The following is a 23,045-nucleotide window of genomic DNA, read 5'->3' on the forward strand; positions in this document are numbered from 1 at the left end:
GATGATAGTTAATCCTGTTTGCAAGGTACCCATCGATCTCTGTACAAGCGGAGACGTTCCCGTGAGGCGTAAATAAGTGCTGGGGAAAGCGGCCTTGTCGATCTAGCAGGAGAGACTGAATGGCCCTGGTACTTTTGCTAAATTGGCCGGGCCGAGCAGGACAGGCTGGGATCCTCGGAGATCGATGCCACCTAACTGCCTGTACGTGAGACTCGCTTGTGTAAGCCGAGGCAGTGCTCGGGCCGCACGTCTTCACTACTGAGCTACCGTGTGCCACTTTCAATATTAACTACGATTGCAAAGATAATGCGATTACTCCATGAAACATAATTGGAATCTCTTCCGGGGAAAGCAAATACATGTTCACATGAAGTAGGTGAATTGTATCACAGATTTACATATGGGTTAAGTACCCCCCGACGTACATTATAAGGATATAGCAAGGCACTGAGGAGGCCCGTGGCCATACAGAGTTTCTTTATAAGGCCAGGGACCTCCGAAATGACATGCAATATCCTCTTAATGTATGGCAGAGGGTATTTTATTCGTTATAATAGTGGCCCCAAGTGCGACTCCTCCGCAATGGCAGAGGTGCGTGCCCCCCCCAGCCCCCCCCCCCAGCTAAGAGCCAACAGATGAAAAATAAAACAATAGCATACTTTTGCTTTATTTTTAATCTGCTGGCTCAGCCAGCATGTGCGGGGGGGGCGGGGCTGCAGGAGGTGGGAGGGGAAGGAGGAGAGAGTGCACCTAAGTGCGCATGTGTGTTTGGCCACCCGTCTTAGGCCGGCCAAACACACATGCACACTTAGGTTTCAACACAGCCGGGCTGGAGAAACTGCACAGACCAGTCCAAGCTGCTCAGACCAATCCTGGCGCTGCTTTCATGCTAGCTTTAGCATGAAAGCAGCGCCAGGATTGCTTGGGAGCCTCTGCTGGTGTCCCAGTGAATGCTGGGATACCAGAAGAGAAGCGAGGCGGCAGGAGGTGGCGACAAAGAACAGTAAATGTATTTTTTTTGTCCCTCCCCCCCGTCTACCTCCTTTGACATTGGTGGTGGCCACCGCTGGTGGCCTCACCATCACACTTTCCATAAACAATTAATTCCTTGGTGTCTTGCTTTTTCATGTTAATTGCAAATAGAAAGAACTGCAAAATTAAAGACACCCAAAACCAGTTAGTCATTTTTTAATAAATATATTAGGATCAGTGTAATGTAAATGCGAATAAAACATGCTGTGCCTCAAATTGTGTTCAAACATACAGAAATTCAGTCTTTCCTGAAGTAGCCTATATCATGGAAAAAAAATATAAACATGTCCCCATAAATATCTCTTGTCTGCTTATGCTTTTATATAAATAATCTATCAGAAAGTGGAAAAGGCATTTTCCCATTTCCTTGTTTGGTCCACATCTGTGATTATGATCAATGACCGCCTTTCACTGGAGCTGCTGGCTCTGGAAGAAGGCACTGTGATCTCAGAAGTCGACTGTAATAACTTATTACAGCTGAGCAGCTACTTCATTTCTTTATTACATACGAGTATGTTTATTGCTTGAAAGGGGGCACTTTTTGGCAATAGGTATAATGAACCATGTCCGCTTTGACTGTTTGAAGACTTACTTTCCAAATTTGTGAATATTTGGTGCTGTTTTTATTCATCTGACACAATTATACAAAAACACTCTCCTCTGGTATTAAAGGGAATTGATAATAGGGAATTAATCTAGGCAGTGGCTTATTTTCACTGTGACCGGCTCCTGCACGACTAAATTGTGTGACCAAACTCAAAACAATTTACTTTGTTTCTGATTTACTTGATAGTGTAATGACTTGAGGATTTTCAAGTAGTTCAGGTCATGATGGATGGATGGATGAATGAATGAATGAAAGTGCAGCTGATGCTTCAGAAGAAGCAAAGTGTACAAAAACCTCATCAGTATTTGCTTATTAGCCTGCAATGTTCCACCATCCAAACAATCCTATCAGCCTTAATGTAAGGGACACCAGACAATTGGTTTGCTTTGTTCACTAATGGTGTTGTCAGGAGGGAATGTTAATAAATAGATTAAAGTTCATGAGGGTGATTCACAAAGGTTTTTACACTTTTGAGTAAGATTACTACTTTTCTGTATTCACAAATTGTACTTCTGTAATAACTTACTATTGGACTTAGCCCATTCTGCAGGGTCATCCCCAAACCTTTTGCCTTCACCCATCCTATTTTTGCAGAGTTCATTTTTTGCTGGCCTTAGGACTCTTTGCACTTTATCACTGCTAAAGTACTTGTGCTCTCTCCTCTAAACATGGTAAAAAATGATTTACCCAAATTGCACATTTAATTTACTTGCAAGTCCCTAGTAAAGTGGTACTACATGTGCCCAGGGCCTATAAATTAAATGCTACTGTTGGTTTGCAGCACTGATTATGCCACCCACTTTAGTAGTTCTTTAAACATGCCTCAGGCCAGCCATTACAGCCTGTGTGTGTAGTTTTAAACTGCCATTTCAACTTGGCAAAATAAATCTTCTGCCAGGCGGAAGCGTCCTTTTAAATACATATGTCACCCCTAAGGTAGGCCCTGAATAGTTCAGGGGGCAGTATATTTAAAAAGTTGGACATGCACTTTTAACTTTTACATGTGCTGGTAGTGAAAACTCCTAAGTTTGTTTTTTACTACTGCAAGTGTCGTAGTTTGGACTCTTGCTCTGAGCAAGACTGCTGGTCTCAGGATGACAGTACTTTCGTTTGTAGGTGACTAAGTCACTTACTACAACTAGTTGTAACTGTTGTCCAAACCTTACCGGCTCACTAGCAGTACCTCACCAGAAACACAATAGTAAAAGGTGATTTGTAGCAGTCGCTTACGCATGGACTCAAAGTAAGATATCTCAGGGTTGTCGTGGTTAAACCGAAATTACCCTTTTCTCACAGATTTATTATGTCTCATACAAACAAAAGCAATAACACAGATGCAGTGAAGTTATAATAGTTTTTATTTAACATAACTGCCATTTGCGATAAGTTGCATGAACTGCAATGATTAGGATAATGAATATACCAAGCAACAGTATTGTGAAGAAGAGAGTCATGGTTATAAAGACCCCCACCATTTTGCAATATCTGAAAGAAATATATATATATATATATATATACGTACAAGATGGAATATGCTCTAATACCCTAATGAGAATAGGCCTAACCTTCTACCTAAAGGAGAGCTGGGTTTGCTAAACCTAATCTGCCAAAACCATGTCCATGAGAGGAGCCCCCAACCCTCGTTACCTTGGAATGAGGTCTCTATCTCAGACTCCGTAGGGACACGAAGACTGGGTCAGTGTCAAGACGACTGCAGCATCGGTATCAGCGATGGTGGCGATGCCCTCTGGTCGGAATCCCTCTGATTATCTGTCTGAAGTGTGATGTATTTATACAGATCTACAAGGTCCCCTGACGTAGGTGTATTCCAAAACAATAGATAACAGGCATGCTTGGGACGGCAATTAATATCAACAATCCCTCGAAAGTATAGAGAGGGAAAATCCCTAAGTGTGAACACATACTGTTTGTTTGTCTTTTGTGCTTGATCTTGACGCCTTGGCGCAGTGACACTGATAATAAAACTCATAACAAGTAGCCTAACTATAAACAAGGCAGCCATCTTAGAGGAAATAAATAATTAAATGAGCTAAGACAGAGCAAGCTAAGTAGGTTAAAAGTCACTAGGTGACGGGGGCACGAGTTTACAAGCCTACGGCTAAGCTAACTCCTGTTATCCCATTAAAACAAACTAGGATTCACTACACCCTCCCCATTGCCGTAACAGGTATGATGAAGGTACAGGAACCCAAACGCTAAAAAAGCTGCTTCTGAACTAAAAAAAGCAAAGGCAAAACTTTAGCTAATAAAAAGCTAACAAAAAATCATCGTGGGTGAAAACACATTAAAACAAATCTTTCTAAAAACACATACAGAGATGTTAATATCAACCATGACAAGTACAGCAAACGTCTACTGTAATTGCACAATTTGGAATCGGGAATGGTAAGCAAATTCATCAAATTATGTGTTATACGCAGGATCTTGAAGAATGTCATCGAAGTCACCAGTTAAGAACCTCAAAAACGAGTCAACATCGTCCGAAGTAAAGTCTAGTTCTGGGCAGACAAACGGATCCACAGAGCAGAAGTGAGCCATATTCATTGGTGCATCGATACTTGCTGCAGTGTCCTCATCCATGTTCGATCTTATAACAGAAGGCTTTTAGGTGGCCTCGCGGAGCAACCTCAGTCTCAAGGGGCATGACCGTGAATGAACCCTCAACGGGGACATCAGCAGTTCGTGGTCCACAGGAGATGTCGGTGCAACAGCAAGACAGACCATAGGCAGATGCTCAAAGAGACACCATATGCAGCGGAAGACCGGTTGAACACACCAGAGAAGAGGCCGAAATGACAACGACCAGTCAAGCTCCAGTTCCACCAGCAAAGGTGTACCGAAGATCCGAATCATGCGCTCACGGCATGCCGGAGTTGGCGGGAGCGGCTCCATTGCTCTGTGTTGCTGGAAAGAAACAACCACCGCGAATCAGAAGAAATAGCAGCAGTAGTCCGCCAATTAAAGCCAAAATAATTGGAAAGCCACCAAACACACTTGAAAAGAGAGAATGGATGGCTGATGGGATGACTCCGAAGACAGTCTGGAAGATGGACACGAAACCAGACCCGACAGCCTTAAAGAAATGCACAATCCCAGTGGTGCTTGAAGCATTGAATATTCTGGATACCAGCTCTCCAAAGTGTTTGGGGAAATCGGTATTTAAAAGGGATTGTATCTCGGCTGATGATCTCGCAATCTGGAGAGCATACGTCTCTTTTGCGGATGTCAAGGCGACATGTTTCTGAAACAATAGCGCCTTTAGTCTACTCAACTTGTCATAGTTCATATTAATAGTATCTATGTGGGGCCACATTTCAGATACTTGTATCGCTTGTGTGGGGGGAAACAAAACATGTCCACAACACGTAACGACCTTCGTGACTGAGATTGCGTAGGCAATTCCAGGTCGCAAGCCGCAACAGCTTTCATCGTTCAGTAGAACATAACTTCCATTGGAAAGTACATGAAACACTGGACGAATCAAGGGGACGGGAGTACCCTTCAGAAAACAGGCCAAATTCACGACCCCCGCATTGCAAAGACCGTGAAGGGACACCTGTTTGCATATCATAGAATGACGAACAGCAGTCTCACATTCACTTCCGCTAAGAAAGACCTCCTGTTCACCGTTCAGAAATTTGTAGTCAAAGGGCAACTCCCACTCTTCCTTAATAAAGCTATCTCCTAGCTGCTCATATCGTCCCACCGCAAGATGTTTCAGGCAGCTCGAGAAATGAAATGTTGAAATCGGTAACTTAATAATGCCGTGCTAGAGCCAGATAGTTGAAGGACTCTCTGCTACCGTGAAGGGCAACTTATCTAATTTCTCTACTTGAAGCAGGGTGAAACGAGCCTCCCTTTTAGCCATTGTCTCTTGTTCCCTGGAAAAATTATAAGCAGTGAATAGTTCACTCCCATTAATGTATTTCCATGGAATGTGGCCACTTCTCAGTGTCTGTAATGTCCAACCCAGCTGCATGATGGAACGTAGCTGCGTTTGCCCATGATATAACCGGGACAAGTCAGTCTGAGCGATATCAATAGCAGACAACACTATATTTGATAGTGAATAAACCCTGTTGGACAGCGTGTTCATGCCATTGTCGACAACAGCTAATGTTTTTTCCAAATTCTCCTTATCTAGTTGCCTTAAACGTGCAGCAGCCTCAATCTGGGAAAGTTTCCAAATTTCATTGTACATAGCATATAAAAACCGTTTTGAGCGCTGTTTTCTAGGACCTAACAGAAAATCCTGCAAGTCTATACTGTCAGAAAGAGTGTTCAGGTGTTGCTTAACCGCTGTCAACGTGTTTGTCTGCACCCATTGCTGGCACAGCTTACCCACACTGTATGTTGTAATTATACCTGTATGTTGACCTGATATAAAGCGAGGGTCAGGCCTGTGAATGGAAAAACCCCCTGAAGAGTTCAAAAAACGCTTACTACACTCATCAGTGTCGGAGGGCCAAACCAACCACCCGCCGGGACGGGAAAGTGAAGAATTATAGGTACCAGCCTTAACCATTGCATCTAGCCTGTCCTCTGAGACATTGAGAAATTGTTGCCAATCTTTCAACTTTGTCGGAGTAGGGATACTGGGCGTGTTCAGGTCTTTGATTTTCGCTAGACCCAGACATGACGTCTGTTCAATAGTGTCATTCAAGAAAATCATTTGCACAGGAATCAGGCAAGCTCGAAACAAAGCCTCGCTACCCTGTATCTGCCAATGTTGTGTCCCCCATACACTTTTCAAATCAATAGTATCTTTCCAATATTCGTAACCCTCAATCGAGAGCCGGGAAACAAAGCGATCTGAATAAATCAATTTCGTATCTGTTAGCAAAAGTTTTCTAATTTGTGCCGGAGGTATTTTAAAATAATACGACTCTGCTTTCTTTGTATCATGCCCAGTAAAGTATGTAAATTTATCGCTGTAATACTTTGGACTCCCAACCTGTTCCCATTGTGTGTAGTTCAAGAGAGGCCTATATCTAGTTGCACGGTGTAGGTAGTGATGTCCCCAATTTTTATAGCAGAACATTTCCTCATAATTCATTGTATAATCATATACATCATCACTTCCAAAAGCGGAATAGTCCTTCATTTCAGTCAGCATAGAATCAACTGTTTGGACATCCCAATCATCAGAGACAACATTAGGTGTAATAACATCAGACATTGAAATTTTGAACACATACGGTATTTGAATAATCTCTGTAGGCCCATATATATCGAATGGAACTTTGTCCCACACAATCCCATCGGCAATTGGTATAGCTGTGATATTTACAGGGGACAAGTCTCGTCGGACCTTATGGGAAGAATGATGTGGTGTTAAAATCTCATCAACAGGCTCCACAGAGGAGCGATCAGCAATATAGTGACCATTAATCAATAAAAAGAAAACAGTCACAAAACCAATCCATAAAAACAATGCAATAAATGTCAGACAGAACCATAGATAGTTCCATGGGTAAATCAAATAGTTCTTCTTAAGCCATTGATACAGCTTACTACTTATCGAAAGTTTCTCAGTCACCGCCGAGGATGAATCCGAAGAAAAGTCATCAATGTCAATGAAATAGCCAAAGGAAGTCTCTGCAAACACAGGACCCGCTGAATTCTGATCCACCGTTCGTGGAGGTACTTGATAGACAACGTCACTAGTCGTGGAAGTGTTCGTGTAAAATACAGCCAAATCCTGAAGCGGGTTGGTCCCCGAAGTTGTTACTGGAACCAACAAAAGCTCATTCTCTTCCCTCCCCATGGTCGAGGAAGTGTCAGGAACAGCAGTTGACATAGTTGCATAGTCAGTAGTAGTGATGTTCATCCTACTATGTAGATGGATGTCCTGTTGGGTAGTGAGAGGGGATCGGGAACTACCCAAGGGACCTCCTGGTCTACTGTGAAGAATCGGCCACATGGTGTAACTTGATGTCATCAATGGAGATGAATCTGTTCGACTTAGAACCAGACAATGGTGGAAGGATGACAGTCCTCGTTCCTTTTATTCCCAAGACCAGTACAGGTGCTCTGTATGATGGATCGAACTCTTTTTTCACAGCGATCTTCTCACAAACCAGATCCCCAATGTTAGGAATCCAGCCAGTCGAAGTTTTCGCCAATTCCCTTATTCCTGAGGTGGCAACACTTGCAGATGATTTATCATCACGAAATTGTTGAATCTCCTGTAAAACAGTGAGACATTCTTTTATGTCAAATGGTGTTTCTGCTGCCACCATACCAGGGGCATCAAGATCAAGGACATACATAGGTATCCCAAAGAGAACCTCATATGGAGACTTCCCCCCCAGGGACCGTCTTGGCAGATTATTTAGTGCTCTCTGGACCCCATATAGGTGATGTAAACAACTGTGGCCTGAACCTAATACCCGAGCTGTTAAGGACTGCTTTAGATCACGATTCCGCCTCTCCACGACCAAATTTCCCTCGGGATGGTATGGTGAGGAGTAATGGAGTTCAACACCCATCGTTCTCATGGTGTCCCTGAAAGCTTTAGAGGCAAATGCAGGGCCCTGGTCCGAATGGAATGCTGCAACCGCATATGTACCGATAAAGATCAGCAAATCTTTTATAACAGTCCGGGCGTCAGCCGACCGCTGTGGCCATACCCACAGGAATCTAGAACAGGAATCCACAGCCACTAAAATGTATTTGTATGCACCATCTGGCTGTAAGGGACCACAATGGTCCAGGTACACACATTGGAGTGGCTTGTCTGACACTAAGAGGGATGTCTGCGGAGGGCGTTTGATATTTGAGCCCTTAATCTGCTGACAAATGTCACAGCAAAGGACATAGTTTTTAGTCCGTCTGCATAGACCAGGCCACCAGTATCGTTGTTGTAGAATCGTAATAGTGGTCTGTATACCAGCATGTGCAGAAGCGACACCCTCGTGTGCTGCTGTAATCAGCTCTAATCGCTGGTCTTCATTGGGGATTACGCGATCACCCACCCCAGGAATCGTTGTATAAGCAACATTCTGTGCACTGATATGGTAAGTATAGTTCGTAGGGTATCCTTTCGGAAGGGTCTTGCCTGCAGTCGAAGCCTTAACGGCAATCAGTATTTCATTATCCAACCTCGTCCGAGAACGAGTCACTGCAGCCAGAGAAGCCATAGCTACTGATGCTTTGGCTGCTTCATCAGCTAATGTATTGCCGGCAACGTGTATACCTACACGTTGGTGTCCTAATGTATGAACTACATGGACACATGGTAGCTTATCCTTAAGTTCAGCCACCCTTCCCCACAACATTTTGTGATTAATGGTGTTCCCTTTATAATCTCTAAACCCGTTCAGTTTCCAATGATTGAGATATTCATTGAATGACTGGACGCAGTAATATGAATCACAGACGATCAAAGTCTGTGTTCCTGGCTCAGTATGTTCGAGCGCTAGAAGAAGAGCCTTAAGCTCGGCCAACTGTGCTGTGCAGTCCCCTAAGGTCTGCGTGTAGGTATTGTGTGGATGGAAAACTCTTTCTTCCATTACCCCGCACACGGCCGCGCAAGCCGCCGAGTATTGATGTTTAGTACCTACAGCCGGTTGTGCCGACCCGTCAGTATAAATGATGGTATTATAACTGTCTATTGGCAAGATATGTAGAGGGGCCGGGTACTCCTGTTCATACTGGAGAAACTCCTGTGTCTGAAGTCTTGGGTCAAATACATAATCAACATCAGTGGCGGGTAGTGATGTTGCCCATTGAATCCAACGTGGGTGTAATGCCTTAGCGTTCGGAATGCTCGCTTTAGTGACAGCCTCTAAGGCCGGCACCGGGGAGACAATAATAATGCGTTTCCCCTGGGCAAGTGGCCTCTCCTTTATGACGGCCATCTGAACAGCTGTCAGAATCTTTTCTTTTCTGTAGGTGCAAAACGTTTTTCAGCATTGCAGTATAAGTGTGATTTGTATGCTATCGGCACCGTGCCACCCGCATTAAAGGTGACATAGGTAAACCCAAGGGCACCAGCAATTATTCTGATGACCAAATTTGTTTTATTGTCACGTGTATATAAGTGTCTAGCTTCTAGAATGTCCCGTTGTATGTCCCTAAGGATGTGTGTGTGTTCAATCGTTCATTTTCTGCTAGAAAAGTTGGGCTGAATTAAGTCATATAGTGGTTTGATGCGTTCTGCATAATCTGGAATGTATGTTCTGCCAAAATTAAAGAAACCCAGTAATGACTGTAATTTCTTAAGCGTTTTCGGAGGCTGTAGTTGAGCACACTTTTCTAGGAAGTGTGGGGCCAGGCTCTTCCCCTCGTTAGATAGTTCATATCCCAGGAACAATACACTAAGAAAGGCTATCTTGCTTTTCTTAAAATTTAATTTATAACCGAGGTCTGCAAATCCCAAAATGATCCGATAAACCCTCGCAAGATGAATGTCGAGGGCGTCGTCAGTGAGATAGATATCATCCACATAGGACAATGCATCGGAATCAAGCTCGTCCAAAATTGATGTTACACGGGCTGAAAATAGTCCTGGGCTATTTTATAGCCTTGGGGTAAACGACAAAAGCGTTTCTGAGAGTCAAATGAAAATGCACTTAGGTCCCTACTTTCATGTGCTAAATTCTGGCAGAACCCATTAGATATATCCAATGTAGTTTATATATTTTTTACGCACTATATTGTTTATCAGTGCTGTGCTGTGTGAATTTTGTATTGCGTATGTGCGTGTATGACTATTTAAGTGTCGATAATCAACCACTATTCTATATAAATGATCTGGTTTTGCAACGGGAAATAATGGATTATTCATCGCCGATGTACAGGGCTCAATCACTCCCTGGTACTCAAGTTGTGACAGAATCTCTGTCACTGGAGCTTTTGCTTCATGCTTAACAGGGTATTGTGGCTGCGGGTGGGGTGTAGACCTAACTGGTATAACATGACAAGGAGAGTCCTTGTCCCACCCTACATGATTACGGTATAGTGCAGGTGCCTGCGCTAAAGCCCATTCAGCAGCATATGCTTTTTTGTCTGCCTCCGGAACAAGATCGGAGAAAGAAGGCAAAATGACATCTTCCCCATGTGGGAGCTTGCGGACATGTTCAGGTGGCCAGTCTCTCTCGGCCAACAGGATGTCACTAGTAAGTTCATCCCAAAATATCACACTAATAATGCGTTCCACGTCTCTCTCTATCTGAATTGTTAAATCATAAACCCGATCGGGTGGGAGAACGCGGCCATCCGCTGTCTCAACCGCGATGTAATCGCTAGTTGCTGTCGCATCCAGATGATCTTTCAGACTCTGGCGACAATTCGTGACCTCTGCCGCGCTGTCCAGCAGAGTCACGGCCCACTTCTTGTTCCTCAACAGTGTTCTCAATACTACTGGCATTTTTAACTGTCAGTGCTGCCACTTTCTTGTTTTTAAATTGTGGCTTTTGCTGAGGAGTCTTTTCTTCTTTTTTAATGGTAGACTGTGGAGAGTCTTTTTTTTCTTTCACGTATTCCGGACGTCGATCTTGACGGCCCCCTCTCTCGCTACGTTTATCCGGTGCGTCCTGAAAGGAACGAGAAGGACGTGAATCAGTATATCTGTCTGGAGTTCTACTGTTATCCCTATTTCTGAGATTATACCTCCTTTCGGAGTACTCCGGATGTGGAGAATCAGCTCTTTTATTTCTCCTGTCTTTGAAATCTTTTTGTTTGTCCCAGCGCTTTTTAGAGCCCTCTTGTGCCTGCTTTGTACCTTCCTTATGGGTGGTACTTGGTAATTTCAGTTTTTTAGGTTTGGCTCATAAACTATACCGTCCTATACTAGTATAGGTATCGGAAATTATTTTCGGCAGCTGTCTCTCTTGTTCCATATTTGGAGTTTCTCAGAGACGCTGGCGTATTGCCAGTGCCACCGCTTCCCCTTTAATATTACTTAGTATTATCGAGGAGACGGCGTCAAAGTTACGCATCAATTTCATCCCAAGATCCAGGGCCGGGGCAGCCCCATGCTCATTTTGTATTTGTTTTAACACTTCCGGTAAATTGGCAAGTGTAGGGGTACCATGTGTGGTAGTATAAACGGCAGCGACGACTGTACCCCATGTGGCACATTCATCCACCGAGGGAACCATCCCAAACGGCAAGCACATAGTGAGCAATCTAGGTTTTGCCTGTGGCCCCGTGTGGGGGAACACAGCTTCCAGCTGCTTTGTTTTCTGGGCAATCCAGAACGGTATTTTTTCCCGTTCCATGGGCACTTTACTCATAATAGTATGCACTGTTTGTGGATTAATCCCAGTAGCCAATTGATAACCACCAGCTACTGGCGGTGCTGGACGCACTGGCGTTGTGTTCAATGTTCACATTACAAACTGAACCAATTGTCTATATAATGCCACTAATTCATTATATAGTACTCGTAAATATGCGATCGGCATATTCTGTATGCCTGGGTGAGGTGTATATGTGGCAAAAATAGGCCATGTAGGTCCCTCATTACTTAAAGGACCTAGCCTCACTCTTTGTAGTACATGTGGTAGGGCGCCTTCAAACCAGTTCTGATGCTCTTGATATGTGAGTGATATTTCATGATACTGGTATGCTTTGTACCGTACAGGCACGTTCGCAATGTCATATGTGTGAAATGTGTGCGTTCTTTGCTCAGCCTCAGGAAAGGTGACCCAACAATAGAATGTTTCTGTCTGGTATGCCTCAGTTGCTTCTATTATCATAGTAACATCCCGCCCTCTTCTGTAAGGCCATGTGCTAATAAATGTTGTGTAAGTGCATGTCTAGCATTTGCAGGAATATCTATGGTATTAGCCATATTTGTTTAGAGAAACGGAACACCAATTAGGGGAAGTTTTTCCTTTTTATGAGTTTGAGCTCAAACAACCTACAGCTTAATTAGGTGTTACCTGTTCAGCTGAGGAGGATTCTCCCAAAGACCACGGACGTCTCCGTATAATGGTACTAAGGGTACCTGTTGTCTGTAAGACAGTGATAGTCAGGGTATCCGTAAATTAGTGCCTAAACACCATCGTTGGTGGCGCCATGTCGTAGTTTGGACTCTTGCTCTGAGCAAGACTGCTGGTCTCAGGATGACAGTACTTTCGTTTGTAGGTGACTAAGTCACTTACTACAACTAGTTGTAACTGTTGTCCAAACCTTACCGGCTCACTAGCAGTACCTCACCAGAAACACAATAGTAAAAGGTGATTTGTAGCAGTCGCTTACGCATGGACTCAAAGTAAGATATCTCAGGGTTGTCGTGGTTAAACCGAAATTACCCTTTTCTCACAGATTTATTATGTCTCATACAAACAAAGGCAATAACACAGATGCAGTGAAGTTATAATAGTTTTTATTTAACATAACTGCCATTTGCGATAAGTTGCATGAACTGCAATGATTAGGATAATGAATATACCAAGCAACAGTATTGTGAAGAAGAGAGTCATGGTTATAAAGACCCCCACCATTTTGCAATATATGAAAGAAATATATATATATATATACGTACAAAATGGAATATGCTCTAATACCCTAATGAGAATAGGCCTAACCTCCTACCTAAAGGAGAGCTTGGTTTGCTAAACTTAATCTGCCAAAACCATGTCCATGAGAGGAGCCCCCAACCCTTGTTACCTTGGAATGAGGTCTCTATCTCAGACTCCGTAGGGACACGAAGACTGGGTCAGTGTCAAGACGACTGCAGCATCGGTATCAGCGATGGTGGCGATGCCCTCTGGTCGGAATCCCTCTGATTATCTGTCTGAAGTGTGATGTATTTATACAGATCTACAAGGTCCCCTGACGTAGGTGTATTCCAAAACAATAGATAACAGGCATGCTTGGGACGGCAATTAATATCAACAATCCCTCGAAAGTATAGAAAGGGAAAATCCCTAAGTGTGAACACATACTGTTTGTTTGTCTTTTGTACTTGATCTTGACCCCTTGGCGCAGTGACACTGATAATAAAACTCATAACAAGTAGCCTAACTATAAACAAGGCAGCCATCTTAGAGGAAATAAATAATTGAATGAGCTAAGACAGAGCAAGCTAAGTAGGTTAAAAGTCACTAGGTGACGGGGGCACGAGTTTACAAGCCTACGGCTAAGCTAACTCCTGTTATCCCATTAAAACAAACTAGGATTCACTACACAAGGTATGCCTCACCCATAGGATGATATTGAGCTACCTAATTGCATTTAATAAGTGATAATTTCCAATTGGGAATAGGCCAACACTCTGAGTTGGTGTCTAAAGTATTGCAATTTAAAGCCCCCTTCAAAGTCGAATTTTAAGTCACAAATCTGAAAAGGCCACTTTTAGAAAGTTGGTATTTTCTTGCAGTAACCATTTGGTGCGTGCCGCCTGATCCTGGGTGACATGACTCGGTGTAGCCGGCAGGTCCTTTTGCATTGCTCCATGTTAGAGAAACAAAGGGAATAAAGGTGTTGGCTGGATGGGCCACTGTGACTTCACATGGGGCTGAGCTGTCACCTACCACATTTGTACAACACAAAGGCCCTATCTGAACACATTCACAGAGTCCTTGACACTAGACTTTTACATCCCCAGATACTTTGGGGCCAGGACAAAGGGGATGCCGGACACCTTAGATGGGTAGAAACCTCCAGAATCTTTGCCTACTTCAAAGTGAGCACCAGGCATAAATATTGGAACTCAGTCTCCAACTCTTCAGTACACATCTGGACCTGTGGAAGACTCAGTAGAAAGACCGCTGTGCTGTTTTGCTACAAGAAGGGCTGCCACTCTGCTGCCCTGCTGTCCTCCTACCTGAGTGAGAAGAACTGAACCTGCATCTTGAACCCAGGACCAGCAGAGTCATGCCATGTGCTAGTTGGCTGGCCTCTCACACAGAGCCTCAGGGAGAAAAGGCTCCAACCACCTTAAACCCAGCACCTGGACTCTGCCTGCTGTGAATCCTACCCCTCAAATTGATGCCACCCCAGTCCTGGACCCTTGGAGGTGGGCCTAAAACTAGTCTACCAACCCAACTGTGTTGCCAGAAGAACTGACACATCACAATGCACTGCTTCACAAAAATTCTGCATCAGAGATTCTGTGCATCGCCAAACCAAACTCCGAATCAGGACCTATGTCTGATGCATCCCTGGCACAGGACTTCGCGTTTTTGCCCAAAGCCTCCCAAGTACTGCTGCTGTGAAACACGTTCTTAAAACAGGCCTAGCATTGCAAGCCCATTGTCCACGGCTTCCTCAGCAATGACGCAGGTCTCTGCAGTGCGATCCCCGTAGCTTCTTTGGAACCAGCTGGTGTATGATATATCTTCAACACACGACTAAGCACCACAAGCTGCTCATCGACGTCTTCCTCGACAACAACGCAGGACCTCACACCACAGTTGCTCAGCTCATAGGACCAACCGCTGCATGACCCATCCTCAACGTGGAACTCTGCACTCCTCGGCACCCAGGATTTAAGATACTTCAGTGGGCCTAACTGAGTCCCTGCAGCCAGCCCACGCACCATCGCGGCTGGCCTGAACTTTGACTTTGTCCCGGTTCGGCAGAACCAGATAACCGCAGTTGGCGCTTTGTGCTTTTTAGTGGTATTTTCACGTAAATTATAAAAATTTCATCTCTCCAGCTCTACGGAACAGATGTTTGTTGTTTTGATCTTAAATTATTTATCAAATGTCACCCTATTCTTTTTTAAATTGCTGTGGGATTATTCTTGTGTTGTGTTTCAGTTTATTACTGTTTGAAATGCTGCATAAATACTTTTCACAGTGCGTCCAAGTTCAGCCTGACTGCTTTTGTGCCAAGCTAATAAAGGGTTAAGCACAGGTTAATTTGGGGTTTACTTGTGACTTTACCCTAGAGAAGATTGTGATTGCTACTTGAGTAGGGTTTCATCCCCCTCAACCAGTTACCCAATTTATCACGGTTACACTTTTTGCAGTAATTTACACTTTTGTAGTAAGTTCATCACTACACATTGTTAAACACTGGTACCCAACACCCTCCCATAGAAAATAAAGGAGGTAGGGTCTTAAAATAAAACCCTGTTGGAATTAATGTTAAATTAAATTACATGGTTTAACATAGGTAAAAAATTGTAAGAAATATGAATAAATGTTAAAAAAAATATGACAAATTATTGTTACATTATTTTGTAAAATCAAAATGTTTATAATATATATGATATAATTACATAATAAACAAGTCCTTTTGTATATATTTTTTAACAATAATTTATATTTGTAAGTATAACGATCGGGGTTCACCTCAGGTCATCTCATTCCAACACTCCTACTAGGATGAAAAGCTGATATGGCCTTGCCAGGATTTACGCTTGTGACTCATTTGAGTGGCATGTATTTAGCTCACTGAGCCATTCTGCCAGATAACTTTTAAACTTGCATCCACATACACACAAATTCTATTGGAGAAAAAGTCCACATTGTCTTTTCAGACTGAATTTAAGGGTGTGGTTCAGCTGAAAGTGGGATTAAGAGGAAAATGTAAACTTTGGAAGTTATTTACAAAGTTGGCAAGCAGTGGACTTCATAAGTATGCGTGCATGTATGTGGTATTTGTATTGTGCAAACATTTACAGGTATGCAACGGAGCATTTTACGGAGTAAAAGACAAATATACAGTCAATGAGTGACTGATGATATCAGGATTCTGGGAGCAGAAGTGTTACTGAGTTGTGCGGGAGTGGTATTTAAAGAAGTGTCACTTCAGTACCTCCCTAAATTTGAGCAGTGTTACGGCAGTCTTGATGGATGTAGGTCCAGACCCTAGTTACATAATTGGAGAAGACCTGTTGTCTTGGGTTTTCTGTTTTTTGCAGTTCTTCGTTTGCCACCGGAGAGTGTGCTGTCTGTGGTATACTGGGAGCCACTGGAGATAGTGAGCTTGTCAGCCAAACAGGTGTAGGTGCCAGTCATGATGGCGCTGTACTTGATGCAGATGATTTTACAGTTAGAGAGGGCCGGAAGGGGAAGCAAGTTAGGGTGAACTGGTCATATTTCTTCAGGCCCTTGGTGAGGCATACTTAATCAATCAATCAGGATTTATAAAGCGTGACAAATCACCCATGAAGGCCTCAAGGAGCTGGAGTTGCTAGCTGCTTTGCTGTACTCTCGTCATTCAAACAGCCATCTCTTGAATCCTTTCCTGAATTCCCAGAGCAAAGTGGAGTTCCTCAGGTGCAGGGGAAGGTTGTTCAAAGCTTGGGCCGCCAGGTGAGAAGGAGCATCCTCTGCAGTTCTATCAGCGGATTCAAGGGTTGTCTTCCAGGAAGAGGGAGGTGGATCACAGATGTCTGGTCAGTTAGTGGAAGGCCCTTCGTTTGTGGATGAATGCTGGCCCTTCATTGTGCAGGGCTTTGTATGTGTGGGAAATTTTTTTGAACTGGCATCTCTTCTAGATTGGAGGCCAGTGTAGCTCCATGAGGTGTGGGGTGATGAGAGTCTGTCTGGGGAGGTCAAGGCTCAGTTTTCTATTGTCTGTAGTCCCTTCAGGAGGCGTGAAGTAATTTCTTCGTAAAGAGTGCTCGTGACAAAGGCTTGAGTGACAGTCCTTCTGGTGTTGATTGTGGGCCACCTTATGAAGCATGTCCACGGTAGGGAAGCAGGCGGACAGGACTGCTTTTACCTGTGTCTGCATAGATAACTTGCTGTCCAAGATGTCTGGTTGTAGGCATGGTCTGTTGAGGTTGGGGAATGGCTGTATTCAGCAGGCCACCAAGTGGTGTTCCATGGTGAGGTGTTGTTCCCAAAGAGGAGGTCTTTCATCTTGTTCGTGTTAAGCTTGAGATTGTTGTCCATCATGCAGTCGGCAAAGTTCATCATACATCTGTGGAAGTTGGCTCTGGTGGTGGAGGAGTCTTCTGACATTGAGAGGATGAGCTGGGAGTCGTCAGCATAGGAGATGATGTTCAATACGTGTGATCTGAGGGTGTTGGCCAGGGGAGTCATGTACGTCTTGAAGAGGGTAGTGCTGAGGGGCGTCCTTGTGGGACACCACAGATGATCTTCTTGTGTTCTGAGGTGAATGGTGGGAGACGTATTCTCTGGGTTCTCCCGGTGAGGTATGAGATGATCCATTTGAAGGTGTCTCCTTGGATTCCGATTTGGTGGAGTCAGTTGATCAAGTTGTGGTGGGAGGCAGTGTTGAAGGCAGCTGACAGGTCCAGGAGGATGAGGACTACTCTTTTGCCACAGTCTAGGAGGTCCCTTAAGTTGTTGGTGGCTGTGAAGGGGAGAAGGGAGATGGGCTGATAGTTCATACTCTTGTATGTAGGAAGCTCTTAAGTTACTCATTGTTGAGTCAGAGTGGCCATAAAACAGAGCACTGCCTCTGTAGTGTAGCCATTTTTAATATAGCTTCATGCACGTTAGCTTAACATATTAGGCCTCTGTGCACTTTGCCCTAGATACATTTTATGCAGCTTCGCACTGTTATTTTACAATAACCAGTTTTACGGTCTTGTTTTAATTTCCTTCTATCACACTGTTTAGCTTAGTTCAGCACTGTGTTCTCAAACAATGCATTCTTGCTCACTCTGTGCTTCAGTCAAGGCTACAGTCTGGTACATTGCCGGTAAATGTGGTAAAAGTTTAGTCTCTAGTGTTCGTAGAAAATGCACATCCTTACATAGGGACATTTTTTCAGAACATCTGTGTGTTAGTTATAAAAACACTTTCTAGTCCTAGAACACGTCAGAGGGAGATTCCGACCAGGAACCTACAACTAGATGCTGACTGCCCCGTTGCAGATGCTGATGCAGCGTACAGGCCTTTGCTCAGGTATGAGGGTTGATGTCCCCCCGGGGGAACCTGAAAGGCAGGCTTAGAGCTTTACATGCTGTACTCAGAATATAAGTTAGAGAGAACCTAATCTAGTTGCACCATGATAGCCTTATTCTTGTGCTTCACTCTCATCGTTACTATTTCAGTCCTACTGTGTTGTGTAGTTCTGGTTTGCAGCTCACGCTTTACTATCTAAAATGCACTCGTTTTATTAAACCAATCTTTAAAACTCGAACTCCCTTTGCCATTTATATATGAGACTGCACTGTGTATGAGAGAACCGGTTGTGACCTGAGTGACCACAACTTCCCTGGGAAGTACTAAGATGTCATGCGCTCGGCTGCCCAATTGTCTCTTCCATTTGGGAGAGATGAGGCACTGCTAGTTGGCCGGAGCAAAACCCGGATTTAAAGTGACAAGGGTCCTTCACCGTGGGTCAGACTTAGTCCCCCACACTGTGAACGATCTTGCCGCTCAAAATCCAGTAGTCTCATTAGGATAATGAGAGCCTACACGACACCTCCATCCTGGTGTAATTGTATGAGGGATTGAACAGCAGTTCTCAAATCACTGCCTTAAAGAAATGACAGTAGTTAATTTCTGCTGCAAGTTGCCAGTGGGAACCGCCTGCACTTATGTGAGGGGAGCAGAATTCTTTGCAGAGCACTGCCCCCAAATCAGTCCAAGTTACATTTCCACGAAGGTTCATGAAAGAAGGAGGCCAAATACAGTGATTTGTTCGGTGTTTTGGCTTTTCTTTTTCGATTTCCAAAACTTTTATGGAAATAAATGAAGGACTGGTGCTCACATTCCTAGATTGTCTGTATGGCGCTGCCCAATCAGGTTTATTGTAGCGCCTCCGGGTGAGCAGCCATCAGAAGTGCTCGAGAGCACCGTCCAGGAGGTCACACCGCGCCACATTTCGAGGATGAGCAGTTGTCTTTGTTTCGTGCAAATTAAGCACTAAATAACAGTTTCACTTCCCATAGCAAGGAGCTACTGGGAGGGATATACTACCCAAATAGGGGGAACGAATTATCGGGATATTTTAGCCGAAATATTGGGAAGGTAAGTATATATAGCTAAGAATAAGTTCTATATACTTAACTCTACATGTGTAGCTTTACAATATATATGTAACATGGCCAAGATATCTGTTAGGTATGGGTATAGGTTTGCTATAAGTATACGTACTATATTTATAAGTACTACATGTATGTACCTTGAAGAACAACCTATATTCAAGGTACATAGACGCTGACTTAAGACTAGTGAATCTATACGTAATTATATAAACACTATTTAGGTTTTCGATATTAGGGCCACAAGTTATTGATGTATAACCAGTGCTAGGTGGTCTAAGTTTTCTTCGTGATACATTCTCCTTGTGACTTCTATCAAAGTTGAGGTTCCAGTCACTCTAGTTTCATGTACTTCGTCAGCTTTCCAAAAGGTCACCTGTAGGCCCACAAAAAGAAACATTAAATATGGGGATAGTTAAGAGTTGGAAGGGGAAGACTGGGGGTCACTTCAGGACCTCACGTGCCAACAATTCCTGGATGGAAGGCTGATTGGATCTGATAACACGTCCAGCCCTTATAAATTACCTGTACCTGGACACGTTGGAGGTCGGTGAACCTTTTAGCCGAGTCGGGCTCTCCTCAGTTGGTATTTCGGCGCACCATGACTTTTCAGTCATGAATAACCACACCAGTTTATTAAAAGTTTGTGAATTTATTTCCCTATATTAACAAAGCTAGCACGATGTATATAAGTCTCAAAACCAATTGATATATGTATACGAACATTACTAGCTGTCCATAACGGTGGAAGAAACGCAATCTACGCAAAATCTGAATTATGATACATTCAGTTATGGCAATGCAAATCACTAATATGAGTAACTGTATTTGACTAATTTCATACATTGGTCAGCATGACAAGATTTCAAATTAGCATGGTGCATTAAATGAATACCTCGACTAACCTCTAATTAGCATTGGCATGTGGGGCTTCATGCATAGCGAATTTAGTCATCACAAATTTGGAAAACCTCTAGCTTAGGCCCTATCAAAATAGCAGTTGGTACCTAAAAGGAAAAGCACAATGCATAATACAATTATCCTTTCATATTTACCAAATACAATCAGCATTCAAGAAAAGTCTTCGTCCCTCAGGTACCGGTTTGAACAGCATGGGCCAGTTTCAAAGGGGCAAAGTTAAGGGCAAGCTTCCATGCAACAGCAAGGAGAATGGGGCAAAGTTACTGCATGGGCAAGACGGGGCAAATCAAAATTAAAGTCTCTAGGGTGAGAATTCTTAAAGTCTCTTTCTCTGGAATAGAGAAAAGGGGCATCAGGGTGTCGTCCAAAATGGAGTCTGGCATCTGGCTTCAAATTGGCATCAAGGAAAATGGCTGACTTCTCTTTGTCCAGTGGGTTTAAGTAAGAAACATTCTAAATTCTGCAGGGTCTTCCATTGGAGGGTTTATAGGTTGGCTTCAAATTGGCCAATTAAATTGTCCATCTACTAGCGCTCATTTATGCATACATTGTCCTTGGAGCCTTGGAACACAAGTTGCAACATGGGTTGCCAATTATTTCGATATCTGTATCTTCATTGTCTGCACCTGCAGAGACTGACCTTGTATCAAAGGGGATGAAACCGGCCTAGTACGAAACCTTGAAGATAAGTGTATTAGTCATCTCTACTGGAAAAATACAACTTCAAGCAAGAATATATGTTTCATTAGTTCAAGGAAAAGCCACGCAGTTAGAATCTGAGACCGGGCAACTAGGCCAAAGCCTCCACAAAATTTAAGCTAAGCATAAACAGTTTTCAACAAGAAATCATAGCACACATTTGCAATTATGACAGATTACTACAGTTTTCAATTCTTCATGATTAATAAAGTTCGTTTACAATGATGGCGAACTACCCCGAGGGCACAATTTCCCTCGTACATTATTTTCTTTACTAAAATCACACTACATTATACGATTTTGATTATATGATATATGAATATATATTGGACCCTCTTTTTCTGCGTCATCAGATCTTGGCATTTAAACATGTGACTTGTTTCAGTGGCAGTGCTTAGCTCACTGAGCCATCCTAACAGCTTAATTCTCATAAGGTGCTAAAAACTCGTGTGTTCAAGCGAGCTCTGCGTCTCCAACCTCCCGGTTTTAATTGCAGAGATTTCTTCCCACAAAGACCCACTTTTGCTGGATTTATTCCAGCTAATTAAACTGTACGCCTTTCACAAAACTGCGAAAAGGTTGCAGTTTTGGAAAAAAATCAAAGTTCACTGAACAAACTATTTCCAACTTCGCACATCCCTACACGGGGTACGTCTGTAGTCATGTTTGTTGATTCTCTTTTTCTAGGCAGCTGAAAGACTCTTGAGGTGTTCTCAGTGATTTCTGATTAAGTCCACCAAATAAAGAATTAAAACTGTCCTTATCTGGACGTGCTTTTCGATGTTTTTTCTCCGGAAGATTTGTTTAGGGAACTTTAACAAGGCCTTGGACTTCATGAATAAGACGCGGATGAATTATTCAGGAATGTGAGAATCTGATTATTTGATCAATTAGGTTCGAGGCGCTTTCTGGAGTCAACCTGGGCCAGCCATCCTGGGTACTGTGGCTCGTCTGTCTCTGCAGACACATTTATTTCTGATTTATCGAACGAAGGCTGCCTAATGAACAAGGAATTCTTAATGTACCTCGCTGGCCTGCGTTTTCGACAGCCGAGCAGAATATTCAACAAAAGGCAGAGCCAGGAAAGAACATTTTGTCCAATCAGTAACTACAGAATTATGATGATACTCAAAAGATTTGGGTAAGCTTAAGGCATGTGCAAGGACTCGAAGCGCTACTTTTCATTTATAAATGCGTTCAGTGGTTCCAGAGGGGATGCAGGGATACCTTTTGCACAGTTACCATGGTATTTCTTTAGTTCAGTCACGTGCGCTTGGATCTGATTTGCAATGCCAAAACGATCCATCAGGCTGGCCCAAGTGGGAGGACCCGGTGGCCCAAGAAGGTGGGTGTTCTTGTTGGGTCCTTAAAATGGATTTAGGGCATGTATGTGAGAAAAGGCCTCTTTCTGACATGGTTAGCCCCTACGTTTTGCCTGATGTAGCCTAGAAATGATAGTGCCCAGGGCCCCTGGTAACCAGGTTCCCTGGGCCAGTGTTCTTTCCCTAAAACTGTTGTGATGCATTGGCACAATTGGATGCACCCCTAGCTACTGCTGTAAGTCCCTAGTAAAAGGATACTTAGGTACCCAGGGCATGGGGTACTATGGGTAGGCTCCTGAGGGCAGCAGCACTGATTATGCCACTCTAGGGCCCTGAATCCAGATGCACCCAGCACTGCCATTGCATGCTGAGTGTCCTGGTGCAAACCTAAAACACAAACTGGACATGGTACACTGCCTGTGTGCCCTGTCCATCATACACTGCATTTAGATGGGTAAGACACCCCTCTGGCACCCCTTACAGCTCTAAGACAGGGTGCACCATATTATATGTGAGGGCATAGCCGCATGAACAATATGCCTCCACTGTGTCCTTGTCAAACCTCGGACAT

This window comes from Pleurodeles waltl, chromosome 5, assembly GCF_031143425.1.
Source record: "Pleurodeles waltl isolate 20211129_DDA chromosome 5, aPleWal1.hap1.20221129, whole genome shotgun sequence".
In the NCBI taxonomy this organism is placed as follows: domain Eukaryota; kingdom Metazoa; phylum Chordata; class Amphibia; order Caudata; family Salamandridae; genus Pleurodeles; species Pleurodeles waltl.